General features: G+C 43.2%; 2 long non-coding RNA genes across 2 annotated transcripts; both read left to right on the top strand.

The window, feature by feature from the left end:
• Window positions 1–28: 28 nt before the first annotated feature.
• On the top strand, window positions 29–4,354 carry LOC118172708. The gene is made up of 2 exons (XR_004753831.1): window positions 29–82; window positions 1,958–4,354. It is a non-coding gene; the product is annotated as an uncharacterized LOC118172708 (long non-coding RNA).
• Window positions 4,355–8,235: 3,881 nt separating this feature from the next.
• LOC118172707 lies at window positions 8,236–16,832 on the top strand. Its single transcript, XR_004753830.1, has 2 exons — window positions 8,236–9,831; window positions 15,694–16,832. It is a non-coding gene; the product is annotated as an uncharacterized LOC118172707 (long non-coding RNA).
• Window positions 16,833–18,222: the final 1,390 nt, after the last annotated feature.

The raw sequence follows: 18,222 nt of genomic DNA, 5'->3' as shown, positions 1-18,222 counted from the left end.
CGCCCGCCGCCCGGCTCGGCAGCGGCGGCAGCAGCAGGTGCCCGAACCGCTCCGCACCGCGCCGCGCCGCAGCCCCGCGCAGGTAGGAGCGAGGGCAGCCGGGGAGCCCGCGACGGACGGGCGGGGGGAGGCTGGGAGGGTCGCGGACGGGCCCTCCGGGTGGGCGCAGGGGCGGCCCCGGTGCTGCTGGGGGGACGGGACCCCGCGGCCACCCGGGACCCTCGGGACCCCCGCAGGACCCTGAGCCGAGACCTGGCCGCCGTGCTCACGGTCCGGGGGGGCCGCGTCCTGCCCCCCCCCCCGAGCGCCTCTGCCTCTCCGCAGGCTGCAAGCGTCGCCCGGTCGCGGCGGACGCCGCCCCAGGGCTCGCCCTGGAGGTGCCGGGGCAAAATCCCTGCCTGGAGCTGCGGGAGGAGAGAGGCGCGGTGCCCTGCCGGCGGCACAGCGCTGGAGCCGCCTGCTCGCCCGGCCGGCGGGCGTTCCCAAAGTTAAACTCGCGTTCAGGGATAAAAGACTGAAGTGGGGTTTGCAGCGTCTTCTCTGGAAGTTTAACACCGTTCAAAACGGGGCTCCAAGTGCAAATCAGTATGAACTTGAAAAAGTTTTGATTAAAATTCTTGATTGAATTTTTAGTTTATTTTACTGGGCTGCTCCGATTGTCTGTACCTGGCACATGGGTCTCTCCTGAGAGTTGAGTTTGTGCAAACAAACCTTTATCCAGGGTTTTGCCCCGCTAAGCTGAGCGTGCACTAGGAAAGTTGCTCAGACAAGATGGGAAGTGCCACAGTTTGCCGGTGGGCTGGCACTGCCTCGGAGGGGACGGGACGCAGTTAGAGCCAGCGGCATCGTGCCTCCGGGACACCCGAAGTGCCCCACGCCGTTACAGGCGTTTGGCCTCCAAACAGCCTGGAAAACAACGTGATGGCAAAAGACATGTAGGGCAAGGAAAATGGCCAGAAAGGTGTTGGGGAGTTAATGTAAGAGAGACAAAAACTCTGCCGGGTAGCAGCAAATGAACTGGAGGGGGGTGGGTGGAGCCACGCGCACCTGCTAGGAGGCTGCCGTGTCCTACTGCAAGGTGCCGGGCTGGGGGCCGTAACGTGCCATGGCCTAACTGAGAGCCAAAGTCTGAATCAACAAGTGTATTGAAATGAACTTACTGTTTCTAAATGTTTCTAAGAGGCACTAATAAGGGTAAACCAAATCAAAATCAGCTTGGTGCTTTCGTGGGGACCCCTCTGGGGGGAGGCAAGGTGGGCTCTTGCTCTCCAGCCATCCCGCCAGCTTCCCAGGCTCTGAAGGATGGAGATAACACAAAGAACAAGAACTGAGGGACCTGGAAAAATGAACGAATCTGTCACTTTTACCAGAAGCCCTCTTCTGCAAAGAGGAGGTGGGCAGACAGGGAAGGAGGGGATGTGGAGTTCCCCAAGCGAGACCCCGTCGTTCCCATGGACTATCAGTCTTGCACACTTGACTAGCGCTGTAGCACCCAGCTTCTGCAGTTCTGGCTTTAATAAAGTAACGCCAGCCATGCAAATTAGACATTACTTCATTTTCATTAAATGTCACACGCTGCGCTAGGCAGTTATGTTGGTTTTCTCTGAATTGACAACAGGCTCTGACTCGTACTGGGAACAAAGAAAAGATGCTCAGCAGGAGGATGTATGTACTGATATATAAGAACATGGCTTAATTAGTGATGTGTGGCAGAGAGCTCCCAAGCTAGGAGTGCAGATTTGCAAATCCAGATGTTTACAGAGGGCCAGAAATTACATTACTCCATCTAATTACAAACTGCCTTGTTAATCAATGTCACTGAGATACAATAGGGCAATTGATGTTCAGATACAATGGCAGCCGTGTCAAGGTATTAACAAACTATAATAGATGCTGTAGGTATTGGACTGAAACAAAGGTATTTCTCAAGCAGAACCCTTTTTGGTTTGTTTTTCAGAAGTACTTCTGTGGGTATGGAGAAAATGTGTGAACTGTCCATCTCATGGTAACTAGCCATGACCTAGTTGTTGACAGTTTGAGCACAGTCTGTAGAACGCCTTGAATGTTTCACCCATGCTTAAAGAAAAGCACCAACTGGGAGATAATCTGGAGGAATAAAAAAAAACAATGGAATGATCCTGAAGAACCCAGGAATCTCTGAAGAACCACTTTAGAACCAGTTACTGTCCTGCTCAGACAATGAGAGGGTTGCTTGTCTCAGTCCAGAAAAAATACAGAAAGACCAAAATAAACTGGTTTTTACCTTAGAGGAGCAAGTTTAAATCTAAGAAGTACTGAACTAGATCTAGATCTCTAGAAACTAAAATACAATTTAGCCACAAAGCAGTTTAAATCACGAGCAACAGCATTACCTACCCTGCATTACATTGGCAGTGAGCTTTAATCCTGTTTAAAGGAAAGCACCACTGGAAACTCAGTCTGACTAGACATTTAACTTTAGCTCCACTTATGAAAAAAGCTTCTAAGGGGGGCAAGCATGAGCTTTTCTGAAAACAAGTACAGAAAAATCTACTAGAAGCCTTTTTTTTTTTTCCTTCAAGAGAAGAATTTATCAAGAGTTCAGCTAGCTGTGTAGAAAACCCACCCTTTCACAGACTACTTGCCTTTTGATTTAATACTTCTTGAGTACAAGATACAAGGTCTGGCCTGTAACTGGATAACTTATATGAAATGCAGTTTGTTCGCTGCTATATTAGTTTATGAAAGATAAACAGAAAAAAGCAATTCAGGGATTCATATATGGCCACATAAACCCAAGATACTCCTCTTCCCAAGCATCTAGTGGAATTCTGTACGAAGTCTGAAGATGTGTGAAAATGAGATTTAGAGTAAAAATAGCTCTTGCTGATCCATACTGCGCACTATCCACAACCATCTCATTTTCTGTTGTAAGAGAGATTTGCATGTGTTTATGGAGATTTGCTTACGGTGTCACCTTCAGCTTCCACAGCAAGCAATTAAGGTATCTCAAAGAGCAGACTGAGTTCAGTGAAAGAGTACACAGCAGGAGCAGATGAACTGTTAGGGTCCCACGCAGCAGAAATGATCTGTCATTCCACACCCTGTGGAATAAGAAAGGCCGCAGGGACTTGCTGGGCCACGTACCTGCCAGCACAGGTTGTACAAGCAGAGGAAGGACGGCAAATGGCACAGACGATCTGCTTCAGATGGCCATGCAGAGCAGCACCAGGCCAAAGGAATTCTCTCGTGATCACTTGTGGTTGTAGGAGAAAGAAGGGGCGCTGAGGGTAAAACCCAGCCAGTAACATGGACCCTTACAGAGTGCTTGCTGGGTGCATACCCGAGAACAGCCGCCAGGTAGACATTTGCAAGTATTCATATCCAAACATTCTCTAATTTTAGTTGCTCAAATTAAACCAGATTGCTTCCTAAGGTTAATCATACGCTCCTTCCTATAGAGAAATAGTTCTGATTTTTTACTTTCAGATCTCGCTTCTGGCCAGAGAATATCAAACAAATTAAGCTTAGCTTTTTCCCTGTATTGTAATGTGTTTTGAAATGTTCACAAAGGCTGTGATAAAATGTTGAAATAAAAATTCACCTTTTGCAGTTACCATCATGGCAAATCTCAGTCTCAGAAGACAGAAATTTTGATGGATATGGGTAACTGTAAACAGAAGGTTAAAAGAGAAACTGTTAGATGATCTTAACCAAAGTGGAGAGTGCAGCAGTAAATGAATATGAAACTGCTGACCTTGAAGGATCACTGGGCTGCATGGATATTGGGTTTTGTAAGTTTTCCATGAACGACACAGTTTATTAACATAACATGGGTGATGTTGTCTGCTGCTTTTTATTGGCTGCCTGCAGCCTTTGACTTCTAGTCTCCCATTTATATATGACATAGGATAATGTTAGAAGTGGGAAAAATGTTAGCTCAATGCCAAAGATATTTGAAAGCACCATCCTTGAGACAATTATTAAACATTCTACTATATACAACCATAATTGTCCTTAAGTCCAAAGCGCTGTCAAGCTTTTCTGTCTTCTTTATTTTAAAGTAATGTTGGGTTTCAGTCTTGCCTTGAGAGACTGCTTTACAGCTAGATCTCTATTGTATTTACTGGTAGCATGAAAGCTAATGCCTGGATAGGATATTAGCAGGTTTTCTTTCAGTAACAAAAAACTCCAAAGTGAGCAATGATGCCAAAGTCAGAGCCTGACCCGTTTTCCTTGTCAGACACTTCTGTCAAAACATGTGCATTGTTACAAATAACTAACTCACAGTGAGACTTAGTCGCTATTCAAATAGGTAATTGTATTTTAACAGGGCAAAATCCCAACCCAAGCAGCCAGAGAACACTCAGCTAAAGCCAGCGTGGGTTGGAACAGCGTGTGTGCTTGCTGTAATTGTAAACAGGGCTACCTCGGTCATGCTTCCTTTTCAGACTTAAAAGAATTAAGACCAATGCTGTCCAAATGTTAACTGAAACTCCTGATAATTAGAGGTTATTAGGGACTGTTGGTTGGCTTTATTTTCTACTACAGTTCTCTTGTATTTGGGGATTCTATTTATATGCAGAATTAAGAGCTGTGTTTGAACAGGTAATCCAATCTTCTATGTGTAATTTAGCCAATGATTTTTTTTTTCCTGGCCCTTAGTTTTGGCTGTGTTTCAAGATGAACAGTGAAACTGCATTACTAAAAATAATCTCATTCAATATATTTTACCTGAAAGGATAAACCAGACCAGCCTACAAACGATGGGTAAAATTCTGAAGTTGTTTTTTTTTTTTTTTTTTAAACTTACCCAGGAAGCCTCTCATTGCACCAGAGGCACTGAGCCGGACTTCTCTGTGTACATCCTCCCCTCTAGTGGCTGCTCTTCTCACAGAAAAGTAACAACACGTCAGCACTTCATCTGTATTAGGCACTAAGTGATGGGCACAGGATGGAGGGATGCTAGACAGGAAGGAAACAAGTAGACACCATTGTTAATGTACTACTCAATTCAAATCTCTTAGTGCTATCAGCCTTATCAAGACAGATGTGCAACAAGAGCTGTAGATTTGACAGTATTTTTGTGAAAAATGCAATGTTTTGCTTGAGAGATGATAATAGTTGTGATCACTTACATGCAAGACCAGATATTCTCAGCCATTTCTGTCCCTCACACCAATCTTTTTTGTTGTTTTGCCTTGTTTATCCCATATTGCCAGTACCTTGCAGGACTCACAGAGTTAGAAACCATCAGTAACTGCCCATAAACCAGCCATCCCACCTAGCTCTTCCAAATGCTTTTCTCCTATCCACTACATACTTTCTCAACATCTAAGTCTCCATGTTCATCGTTTACTGTTCAGCTATTTCTACTATGAGATTAGTGCCTATAATGCAACCCTGCGCCCCCTCCCAGATTGCTGTCATATTTTGTAAGGACCTATTTGTTGCCTGCAGACAGTGGCAAGTGGTCATGCAAGCAAGTCCATGCGCTGTACTGCAGCTCTGGACAGCTTTTCCAGGCATTGAACCAGAGACACTGTGGAGCCTAAACACCTCAAGCTCAGGGGGTAGCCTGGAAAAATACCTGGAAAAATATCAAAGGGGGAGAGAAAACTTGCTGGAATTTCATTTCTGTCTCACACGGGTGCCAAACTTGTGAGAGTTTTCCAGTCCTTCAACTGAAGACATCTTTATTCCTCTCTGCTTTCTGTCATCCCTTTGCTTTCATCCATTTATACCACTATCATAGCAGGGCTGCTCTGTTGCTCTCTCCAGCCAGACACGTCTATTCTGGTTCTGAACAGAACAGTCTAGGTCTTTGTAACCTACAGCGAATGGAAGATTTCCTGAATGTTTCTCAGTGCTCTGACAGTATATGCTAGAAAAGGCTATTAGATACTTCCCCTTTTTCACTGCACTCATTGGAAATATACAATGCCTGGCACAGAAACTATTACAGGGCAATCCCAGAGTGCCTTTCCACCAGAAACCAAAATCTGACATGACAATGATGACCATCAGATCTGGAGGCTTAACTTTTAACCACAAGTTATCAGCAATTAAAATCCTAGTATTAATATTTCATTAAGATCTCCTCCTTCTGAGTAACTAATTCATTACTGAACTAGTTAAAAGTATTTACAGGCTTCCCAGCAGAATTCAGAGCAACCTGTGGTTAAGCAATAACTCTAAAATAATGGATTACTTACAATTTCTTTGAACTTCTACTGGGACAATTCTCACTGTATTTTTATTTCTCTCTAGGTTTGGATGAGAAAATTATTAGTAGTTATGTGTATTTTCAGCAAAAAATTGAAATAATAAATTCCATCAAATACTGACTGCAGCTACTTTTTATCATAAAATTTTACAAATTCCCCACCAGTGAGCTCATTAGTGTAAATGATAGAACCTTATCTCAGGTTTAAAGTCAGCATTTTTACTTAGCTACCAAACAGCCTGTTTCCTTTCGTGACATGATAATTGAGGACTTCACTCCTGAAAGCAAGGAAAATATTCCTCTCTGGTTTTGCAGGGCAATTGAGTAGGGCTGGCAAAAAAAAAACAAGCAGGCCAAGTGGGATTTCAATGTTGCTGTTATCCTTTTGGAAGCATTTCCAAAAGAAGCAGAGCCTCCGCAGGGGAACAAGTGCTCTTTGCAACACAGGGGTGTTGTAAGAGGCAGGTGTCAAGGGAAGGCAGAGGATGAAGGCTATTTCTAAAGAAAATAATAGACTCTTCCCTCATTCCTTGTTCTACCTTCCAAAATCTTTGTGGCACTGAGGTACCATGTATTTACATACCTGCTGTTATGCCAGGGCAGCATCAGCATTGCTCAGCATACTTCAGTTCCGCACCACAGCTGGGAAACCACAGAATCATGCTGGCAACAAGCACAGGAGGTAGAAGTCTCCTCCTGGCTTTCCAGAAGCACCTGCAGAGATGGTGATAAGAACAGGAGGAACAGGGTTAAGCTCTTAAAAACACTGGCAACTAAAATAAAGGTAAAACTCAAAAATACCTGGTTGAAAATGATGACTTCAGTGACAGAGAGGGGGAAAGGAGGGCAAAAATTTGAGTGCCAACAAAACTGTTGTGACTCCAGGCTGGAAACTACAAATCTAGTAAGGATGGAGTAAACCTGTAAACAAACGTATGAGCACTGTTCCATACTGCTAATTGAACTCTTTTTATATATAGTGAGCTCCCCCATTCATCACAGTACATCAAAATAGCAAGGGCTACAGTTAAACTGTTCAGAGGGCTCGCTGTGCTCGGGGCAGCTGGTCAGAAAGGGGGGGGGAGGCCATTATCATGATGTCAGGTGTTCATCCCATGCCTCCTGAATTCGTAACATCGCCAGTTTCCATCTTCTGCACACATCCGGTATTTTAAGGAGTTGTCTGTGGCTCTGAACGAGTGCCCCATCCCCCAGTACTCGTTCAGGCAAAAGCCTGCCTGGCTCCCGGCAGTGCTGGGGAGCCCTGCTCGCATCTGCACCCGCAGCTCCCGCGGGCAGAGCGGGTGCCTGGCACGTCAGCCCCCAGCAGGGTCCCCAGGCTCCTGCAGCTCCACTCCGACCTCAGTGCAGGCAAGCTGCAAGGCAGTTCGCTTGAGTGACACGAGACAAAATAGGATAGCTGCAGAGATGAGAGCCTTTGCTGGTGAAATGCTGGTAGTCTTCAACAGCGCAACAAACAAAACAACACATGGCGAGCTGCGGACACAGAGATTTTGTGTGGCTGAGTTCATAAAGGCTGGAGAGACATAGCTGTCTGTGCCATAAAGGCACTGGTGACTTTTGAAGGAAGCCTAATTCTAGAGTCAAGCGCAACTTAGAAAAAAGTCCTGAGTGGAGTTAAAATACATTACTTTGGGGGAGGGGGGTTTTCTCGTAGAAAACTAAACTTTTCAGTAATTGGAACAGCATAGTTTTAAATATTAAGTCATGAAACAAAGTGCCATTAATTATTTGGCTTGGACCACACCGTACATTCCTACCTCTGAATGCTGAATTTCCAACTGCACAGCACGCCGGGCCTGCGGTTCAGACAGACAGGTCCTCACTGCAACAGCATCCTTTGCAGTTCTGGCTCCTTGTAAAGCTTCATCCAAAGCCTGTCAGGCTCTGAGTCCATTTTGTCTTTCATCCTCTCTCAGTCTTGAATTTACTTCACAATCTGTGGATCTGGATGTTTTATGTAGTTTCTGAAGCTGTATTTGCACTACAAGATAAGGGTAGAAAAAGAATAAAAAGCAGAGCTGCTTCACAAAAAGAGCAAACTTTTAGATTTCCTTTTTTTTTTTTTTTTTTTTTTTCAGGTTCACAGAGGACAGGACAGCGCCTGTACATTGCAGTAAGCTCTGGGTCTGCTACAAGGCTCAGGGCTGTGGAGAAGGAATTTTGTATTTGCTGAGCATCATAAGGATCCCCTAGTGGCACCGGTGTGGAGGGTGGCTGGGATATGCAGGCAGTTCTGCTCTTTCCTAAGGGCCAAAAATACTTGTTTAGTAAACTGCCGATGTGCAAAACTTCACAGGAGATACAAGTTGCACTTAGTGTAGATGTGGCTATTGCTTATCCCAGCTTCTCATTTATGCTGGAGTAATTTTTGCATATATATTAAATATCAGAGGTGGAAAGCACTGTAGATGAATATAGGTACTAGCTTGTCATTTGCACTGCTTCCACATGTACATTTTATGCCCTGGGGGGAAAAAAAATCCAAGATGAGCCTGTCACAAATATCACAGTTTCTTACATATTCCTTCCCCTAACTGTACCTGGAAGCTGATTGTCCATCAGTGCCCCTAGCAGCCTGTGACAAACCGCGGTTTCAGTAATTATTGAAGATCCATACTACATCTGTGATACTGCTCACCGGAGGAGTTCAGACCTAGAAGGACAGGCATCACCATTTTTCCTTTGAAGCTGAGACCAAGTCTGAGTCTCTGGGCTGGCCACTGACTGGCTCAGCTCAGCAGTGGCACCAAACATACTGTATTTATTGAACATAACGGAGGGGAACAGTGAGATAGAGGATGCAAACCGCGGTGATACGAAGGGAGCTAGACAGCACCGGATAAGGAATTGAGTCAGGTATTGGCCAGCTACCAGGAGGAGCGTATTTTTAACAAAGATTGTTTGACGGTCAGAATCGGGAAATAAAGGGAATTTTGCTTTGTTTGCAGTCCCCTGTACTTGGAGTGATCCACACTTTGCCAACATTGTTCAGCACATCTTTAAGGTATAAAAGTGCCTATGCATTTGCCAAGATTTTAATCTAAAAGGACTTTTTCTTTTTGCGCTTGATGACTTTTTTATTCTTTTAGCTTTTCAAGTAAGCAGGGATTTCTTTGTTTGGATTATGCAAAATATGACCAATGGAGAAGCCTAGTGGCATTCAATGACTCTGCATCACTCCATTTTCTTACAGGGTCAGCACAACTCTGACACGCTAGAGTGTAGGAATTGGGTTGCATTACCTTTGCACATTGCCTTTCCTTTATCCATGAGAACTCACCCCACTGCCCTAAGCCCTTTTGCATGACCACTATTTTATTTACAAATAGGCAGCAAAGTGCTGCGGTCTCTCTGACAGCCTGCAATTAATTGCACACGATCTCTTTAGGCTGCCAGACGTACCTTTCATAAACGATGATACATTCTAAAAGGCAGTCCAACTGGCTGCTTTGCATTGTGCATATATTTTTCATATTGCCAAGACAGGACATATGCAAAACCATTTTACTGTGGCAAAACCACAGGAAAGGTAATGATTTGGAAGAAAGGCCAGAGACCAAAGGTTCTGGTCCGAATTCTTCCACTCGTGTGCTGCAGACTGGGTAAGTCACTGAATATTTCTCTGCCTTTTTTCCGCATCTGCACAAGGTTATTTTTTCTTCTAAGGGTTTGAATTCAGTGAATGAAACTCTAATTTATTATTATTAATATATTCCAATAAACGGTTGCAGTGCTTTAGCATTGCTTTGAAGTCAGTCAAATAAGTATTAAAGAAACCATGAGTTATTAGAAACCTCAGCTCAGTCCATCTGATATGCCTGTGTTGAAATGTTACTTGCGGGACGACCTCCTCAGAACAAGAAACTGATAAAGCTGTGTGTGCTAAATGGATCCTGGAGTCTAGAAAAGCTTTTTCTCTCATCACTCATCCATTATGAAAACACTGACATAAGTCGTGGCCCCAAATCACTAAAAGCAACTTTTACTCCATAAAGCATTTAAATGTGCCAGTAAATACCTTATAATGGCATCATACCTATCGCCATTCATACAGCGCGCTCCTATCTACTTCCATTATTCTCTCCTTCCTCCTACCCTGTCTTACTGTTGTGAATTATGGGCAACTCTTGGAAAAGTGACATACACTTTAATTATGCACATAATACTATAATTGAATCAAACTACTTTGTTTCCCGAAAAAGCTGTTCTTTATTTGCAGGCAGGCTGCTTGTTTGTGATCCTAGCATTGTCAGTCACATCAGGAAAGCCATCTTAGTCATAAAATAGCTATTGTAGGGGAAGTATTACTGGTTCTGTACAGGGCTCTTTAACGGTAATTATGTACAGCTTTTAGTAATTTTGAGACTCACCCAAGCATCATGGAAACAAACCATTTGCAATGACATGCAATGATGCCTGCACGGTATTTTTATAAGCAAACTGAAATAAGACATTTTGGTGGTAACATGTAAATTAGCCTTGAGGCTTGCAATGCAATGCTCATCAAGTGTGTAACATTTAATTACAAGACCATTGAGCATGAGTGAAGTCCTCTGAGATTTTCATCCCTACAACAGAAAGATTATTCTACTGAACAGACAATTTGATTCCTCTCAGCAGACGTGGAGTAAATCCTCCAGTCCCTCAGCAAGCCAAACAGGCATTTACGGGACTGATATCTTTCAGGACCTCATCTAGCAAAGTACTTTGTGGAGGTACTGGTGCTTAAGATACCTTGTTGAATCCCACCTGCAAGGAGTTGAGACTTGCAGGCACTAGGCACAAAGTACTGTAGTTGGAAGGGGTCTAATCTGAGAAAGAAGGGCTTGGTCTGGGCCGTTCTCGTTTCTAATTTAATAAACAAAACCATATTGCACTTATGGAGCTACATAGTGTGCACAGTGTGGGGTCTTCATGCAGTCATTCGGAACTGGTTGTTCCCAGTATGCCCAAGTGCACAGCAGCACCAGAAACTCCAGCACTTTTGTCTTCTGCACCCAACCAGTGCCGTCGGCATCCACATGTGTATGGAAACACCGATTAAATCTTTCATTGGCTCCAGCCCTTAGCACGAACAATACTAAATTATTATTTGTCTCAGCCTCTACTTCTAAATGCTTCTAGAAAAGGTTGTGAATGTTTTGCTGTGGGGTTTAAGCTACAACACTGATAGCTGAGGGCATCCATTTTCTAAATGGGGGACTCTGGTGTTCACAAGGCGGCTGGTATGACCAGCCATACGGTGATAAAGGGAGAAATGTCACAACAGAGATTACGTGTATGGCCATAAGTTGTCCAAGCACCTATAGAGCTATACAACCACCTGCCATCTATGGAAACCTTGCAGTCCTCCCAGTGGCATTGCCAGAGGAGATGCCTGGGCATCCACTGACAAAGCAGAGGACCAGCAGGTACCTAAAAAGCTGCACACAAAGGTTGCACTTGTCCATGGTCTCCCTCCAAGACTGAGCACACGTGATATGCAGTAAACAACCTTCCTCCAATTGTTTCTTTCTCTGACTGACTTTCCCCTGCCTCTGGCAAACACCTGCATGCTCTTCAGAGCCCAGTTCAGGCCATGGTCAGAGCCCAGTGACTGCTGTCCCCAGATTTTGAGGGCTTGTGACCAAGTCTACACCCTCTCTGGTAACATGCTTTATTTTCTGGTTCCCTACACTATTCTCCAAGCAAAATGCTCAATGAATGCACTTGTGGATTTTTCCAATGACTAACTCTGCCACCTTACTATAACAAAGACAGGAAAGTGGAGAAGCTGCAAAGTATTTCATACAGGTAAGTGTAGCAATCATTTGCAGCTTACAGAGTAGTACCTAGTCTAATGACGAGTGTTATAATTTTGTTTGTTTTCTTAAAGTCATAAAGCTTGGAGTTATATAAATGTGTGTAAAATTTGACATTTTTAAAAAGACAGTGTAGAAAGTTTCCATCCTCATTTTTGGTCTGTACCTTTGATGAATTGCATAAAAAATCAGAAAGGTAAAGCGGGAAAGAAACAAATACTGTTGTGAAAGAGTAAAGTGTGTAATAGTTTTGCTCATAACTTTAAGGGCCTCCTCGTTTCTGAGTTCTGCATACTTGAAGTTGGCAACATTAGCATTTTGTCAGGAGTTGGGAAAGTTTACAAGAATTTGACCACAAGAACTGATTGAAATGAACTGACATCTGGATTACAAGAATCAAACAGAAAATCGTTAGCCATTTCAAAAATCCAAAATTGATGCTCTTTTCAAGTATTGTTCAGAGACAAAACAACATCCTGTAGGTTGGCTGGAGATAGGAGTTTCATTTTCGATTAGTGCACCAAATATATTTGCTAACTTACTTGTTGCAGACAACATTATGTGTGTTGTCCTGGAGGTCTAGATGCTGGAAAAGGAAAAGCCCGAGGAAAAGCCCAGCTGGCTGTGGCAAGGAATGTGACCAGGTCAGAGACAGCTACCATTAATGTCCTGAAAAGGCCTAGCTTCCCAACAGTCAAATGTTACCTTTTTATGCAAATAGTCATCACAACAACATGCTCAATCTTTGCTATTGCATGCTTAGTGTTCTCATGTGTTATCAATAGATGCCCGGAGCCTCTCCCTGTAATGGCTGTTTTGCTGTCTCTCCAGTAGGGAGGTCTGCTCAGCAGCAGGTTTTCAGCAGATCAGAATGAGGAACCAATAGCCTGAGAATAATCTGCCCACTTGTCCTTATGAAATATTTGTATTTTTTCCATGCAAGATCTAACAGACCAAATGACTTTTCCAATACGGAAGGGTTTAGTGCCTCGTTGCATCATCTACACAATTGCCAGCACACGATAGAACCTCTCAAGGTCACTGGTGAATGGACCGAAGGGTTTTATTAAAGCTTTAAAGTCAAATCGTGCCAAACACCCACCTAAATGGTTACAAACTGCCTGTGAGTGAGCACAGTGCATAGGTGAGCGTGGCCCCAGAGAGGATGCTTGGCTTTTCCTCTCATGAGCACGCTCCACAGATGTACGCCCCTGCTGCTACACAGCAAAATGCCAAGTCCTCTCTGCTCCCTCTGTTGTAGACCTTACCTAGGGAAGGGATGCTGATGCCCGCCTCCTTTCCTCGTTGGTTTTACCGGCACAGCACATGACAGCAGCCCACTCCTCAGTCTGCCCCGTGAGCGGGGAGCGGGGCTGGGGGCACCCCGGCATGCACAGCGCGTTCTGCCCCCCAGGCGTCCCTCTCTGGTTTCAGTTGTACCATATCACCTTTTTTTAATTTGAAAAGTGAACACACTGAAGTTGTTATTAATAATTATAATAATAGTGGTCATATAAAAGGACTTAAGAGCTATTTTCAATTGGTTTCTTTTCTTGACTCCTTTAATACAGCCACAAGAACAGAGTAATCTCCACAGCTGTCGTTTCTGATCTGGGATATATATGTTCTTATCCTGGCTTTCAAAGCCCTCAGCAAAGGGTCTGAGGTTACGTTTTCTTTTTTAGCTTGGTTTCCTAAGGAAATGAGGGTCATGCCATTGCTGTCTGTCTGTCTGTCCTTATTTTTCTCTCATACTGCCTCACAGAAACTTTTTTAGCCTGTCAGACAATTTCAGCTGAAATAAAAAAGCAGTGTAGATCTTGAGAATAAGCGGGTACCTGTAAGACTTCACAGACATTTTTGGTTGGAGAGAAGAAGGAAACGAGTCTCCACTGTAGCTGAGCAAAGGTGAGGAAAATGCAGCCCGTGCCACCTGCTTGGCAGCAGCTGACAAACAAGCCAACACCGGCTGCTCATCAGCACGAGACTAAGTTTGGACAAGCAAGAGCAGAAACTGCTTCTTGGCTGGTTAGGGTGCAACAGCGAGACCTGGCAGCTTGCATCAGCGAGAGGCTCCGAGGAGCATAGGGCACGGCTCTCTCGCAGGCAAGCCTCTAGTTCTGCGCTTCACAGCTGTAGTTACAATTGCATCGTCACATTCTGTTTCCGCTGCCAAAATATTCTGCATGTTTCGCAGATGACACATGGCAATGCAATTCCTGTTTTAGAGATGTTACAACTTAGGGACATAAATTATATTAATTCTTAAAACCTGCTCTTTGTCTGAATCTTGAGTTGCAGGCTGGAATATAACCTCACTGATGAAAAACATCCCAGCTGCTCTCCACAGGGCCTGATCTTCTTTGTGTGTGTAGCTGAAACAGAGCTCCCACTGAATTCAATTGTCCTGCAGGACAAAACTTGGGCTGTGCTGCTTTGTGTGTGTTTGGTAGCACTTGACAGGATAATGTAAGCACATTTATTCCTATATACTTTATAAGTAGCAGTACTTGGTGGTAGGCAAAAGCAGTGAGAGAAATACACACAAAAATTATATATATAAAAACATAAATGAACGACTGATGGTGACAAAGAAAAAAAATTACCACTACAAAACACAAAATCAATAGATTATGAAAGCTACTCTGAGGCTTCCACTACTATCGTCTCAAGGTTTTATTATCAAATATCAAAAAATCATTGCTGCAGTATCAAAACATTCATAATAACAAAATAAAAATTCCACTCGATCTGCTCCTGCAGGGATCTGATCTAAAAGTCCACAAGAAAAAAAATAATTGCTGTGAAAATGGCTGTTAGCCAGTTCTGTCACCAGCCAGCCTCGGTCTCTGACTGTACACTAGTCACTGCATTTCAGTGCCACCACTTCAAAAGGATTGCTCAAGCAAACAAACTATAACCAAATCAGACAAAGTATGAAGCCTTTTAGAAAAGCTCCTAAGTACTGTTACCAGGTGCTCTATTTGAAGCTTAATGTCTTTTTATATCTAGCATAACTGATTCCCTATCATTTAGAGATAATAACTTATTAGTCAAAATAAGCCCTACGTTGCCTCCTGCTGCGGAAGACCAATTCTTATCAGCTTTAACTTTCACCACATTTCTTTCCTCAAAAGCAAGCGGCACTCCAGATAGCACGGCAAACTTCAGCATTGCTCTCTATGTGGGATAAAGCTTTAAGGAAATCAGGTTTCTACATGGAATGCTGCTTTTTGTTCGTTTCACCTTTCATATATACTTATGCATAGTACTTTCAAAGCTAACATAACTCCTGTTAGAGCCTCCAGATAAACATAGCTTCTAGTTCATAATGGCAGTATTTGGGGGGATCGTTTTCTGTTTACATGCATAACAAGAAAAGGAAAAAAAGCTTTCTGGTTCAGTTCACCCAAGGAGATCTGTTTCATTCCCGTTTTACACCTGAAACCTTGAATCTGACCTGAGATTCATAACCCAACCCTGCTCTTTGTAGTGCGCTGTTGTATTTAACAGGTATTTATAAGGGCCTCCTGTACTTGGGGGCAAATTATAAATGTACACCAGTAAGAGAGGTTTGTCTTATGCTTCAAATAAATAAAACTCATTGCACTTTGATCACAACTTGTAAAAATTATACCTTGTTTGGCTGGCTTTCCTCTTCAGGGTGCCAGGAGCAGATGGCCAGTCTGAATCCCCAGAAGATGCAGCAGGTTGGCTGACCAGACCAAAATATGAAGGTTTAAAAATTAAGGGGTATATGCAGGACCAACGGAATTAAACCAGGCTGCTTCCAGTTGGACAAACTCGTGTGACCTTAATCTGTGCTCTTACTTGTGGGAAAAGACTTGTGGGAAAAGTACCCCCCAAATGAGACCTTTGTAGAGGAGGAACATCAAATCAAAATAGCATGTGAGCAGAGTGCAGATCGGGCTTACATATTCTGCCTACATGGCCTTGGCTTTTCTTCTGCTACAGGCAGACTGTCTGAAGTCACCCTCCAGCCTTTCAGCTGATCATCTACTTGCTGACAATAACTAGCAAAAGACTAACATTGCGCCTAGCTCTGCAGTAGACTCAAAACAGCCCACAGGCACGGTGCAGGGTCAGACTGCTGCGAGGCTGTTTGTTTATTTTGGTTGACATTTTCCTTTGTCGAGAAGCTGGTCCTTGTTATTCAGCATGTACAGCCCTGCACATATCCTATCTGTTTAACTGTCTTTGGATAAAAGTGGGTATTTTCCCATGTCAATAAATGTTCTGGTGGGAAGCTGTGAGCTGGCCTCAGAGAGAACCACCCCCTGCTGCGTATCTCACTTCTGCATTGAGTTTTCTTTGTTAATCATGTGCAAAATAAGAAGGCTTTCTGTCTAGCAAAAACCCATCATTAATTTTTCATATGAGCACTAAAGTCTTGAGCAGAATCCTTAAGTGGCTTCAAAGAAAAAGGAATAATAAAACCAAGGAGCTACATTTTCCTTTTCCCTTTCTTCATTATTTGATATTGTAAGCAAACTTCTTAATGCAAAAAGTACAGTTCTCTCAGTTGCACAGTGACACATTCATTTTGAAGGCTACGTTTGACCTTCAACTTTGTCCTTCATTAGCAGGACTACACCTAAACACGCCTTCATTTTACTGCAAATGAGACAGATGCAATGTGTATTCTGTTCAGCCCCAGCATTAGGATTATCCCAAGAGTGGCATTTATGTCCTTGTAGTTCTTTGGTATAAATAAATATCAAAGTAGGAAGACCAATCTGTACTCCACTAGGAATAATAAACTAAAATAATATGGCACTGATTCTGTTTGGGTTGTCTAAATGTGTTTTTATGATTGTATATGTTTATGGCTTTCTCACACTGCCACCATGAATTCCAGGCAATTAAAAAGGACATGAGTTCTGAAGCATTTTAAAAGGGGCTTTGCTTTCCAAATGGTATGTATTAAAAGTAGAATACATTTTTTTTGACAGGGCTACTGCAAAGTCAACAGTCACACATTTCCCTTGCTCCAAATTTCTTCCCCTTCTTCTCCTGCCAGCAATAACTAATTAGAATATTCCTCTAAGCTGAGAAGAAAGGGAGGGAAAGACGACTTTTATGTCTGCACATATATTAGTTACATTGCTAGCTTAAGCCTGTGCACCCTAGATTTGAAAGAAGCTCAGAGGTAGTATACAGCAGGTCTTGTATCGGGTATATCAACCTACCTGTATGCTAAACCATCTGCTTTTTCCCATCGACCAAGTTCAGTGTCACTGTGCACAGCTGAGAACAGGCCTGTCCCGGCTGTACACTGACCAGATTACCTACACTTGACCGAGTGGCACAGATTTTTGAGGCATGTTTGTAGAAAAATAACCTATTTAATTGGATAAATAAGTCATTCTGCTCCAATCTACCTTGAACTGGCATGAGTTACTGAACAAAGCCAAGACCTGAACAAAAAAGCCAAAATAGGAGCAGTGAAGAAGCAGTACTTTTGATCATACTGTTAAAAAATTGCCAGGTTAGTTTTGTTATTTACATCAATTCAAAGACAGAGTTGAGAGGAAAAAAAAAAAAAGCTTTAAACAATTAAACAATTTTCCAATGACAATCTGAATTAAGTCCAGTTTCAAAAATTTATATTCAATAATACTTAGACGAGAAAATTGAATTTCACAGGTAAACCAAATAGGTGCATTTTTTGAAGGTAAAAATATATTGTTCCTCCCCCAGGTCAAACTGTCTCCAATCACACAACTCCATACATGAGAAAATGCTAATAGATGGAAAAAGAGAGAGAATGATTATGTTTGAAATTTCCTTCCCTCCACTGATTTTTATAGGAGTTTACAATTCCTTGATATTAGCGGTCTACATACCCTGCGCCACAGCAGTCAGTGGAACAACTCACGGACTTGGGTGGTAACAGAATAAAATTTCAAAATTTGGCAGAATCATGAAAGAAGAATTTACTAAAATAGTGTAGCTACAACAATGATCTGCTCCTAGTACACCTAGATCAAGCACCTGAAATCTCTGTGAGGTCCAGGGACACGGCACGATAGTCTAACTTCAGCTCTTGCTCCCTTGGTTCCATCAAACCCGCGGCACACCCTCTGGATGCAGACAGGCTTTGTTACAGCTGAATAGTCGCAACAGCTTCCAAAACAACACCGCTATGACCCGTGCTCCTCCTCTGTTTTC

This window comes from Oxyura jamaicensis, chromosome 11 (assembly GCF_011077185.1).
Source record: "Oxyura jamaicensis isolate SHBP4307 breed ruddy duck chromosome 11, BPBGC_Ojam_1.0, whole genome shotgun sequence".
NCBI classification, from domain to species: domain Eukaryota; kingdom Metazoa; phylum Chordata; class Aves; order Anseriformes; family Anatidae; genus Oxyura; species Oxyura jamaicensis.
The sequence above is the reverse complement of the archived record's forward strand: the minus strand, read 5'-3'. Positions and strand labels throughout refer to the sequence as shown.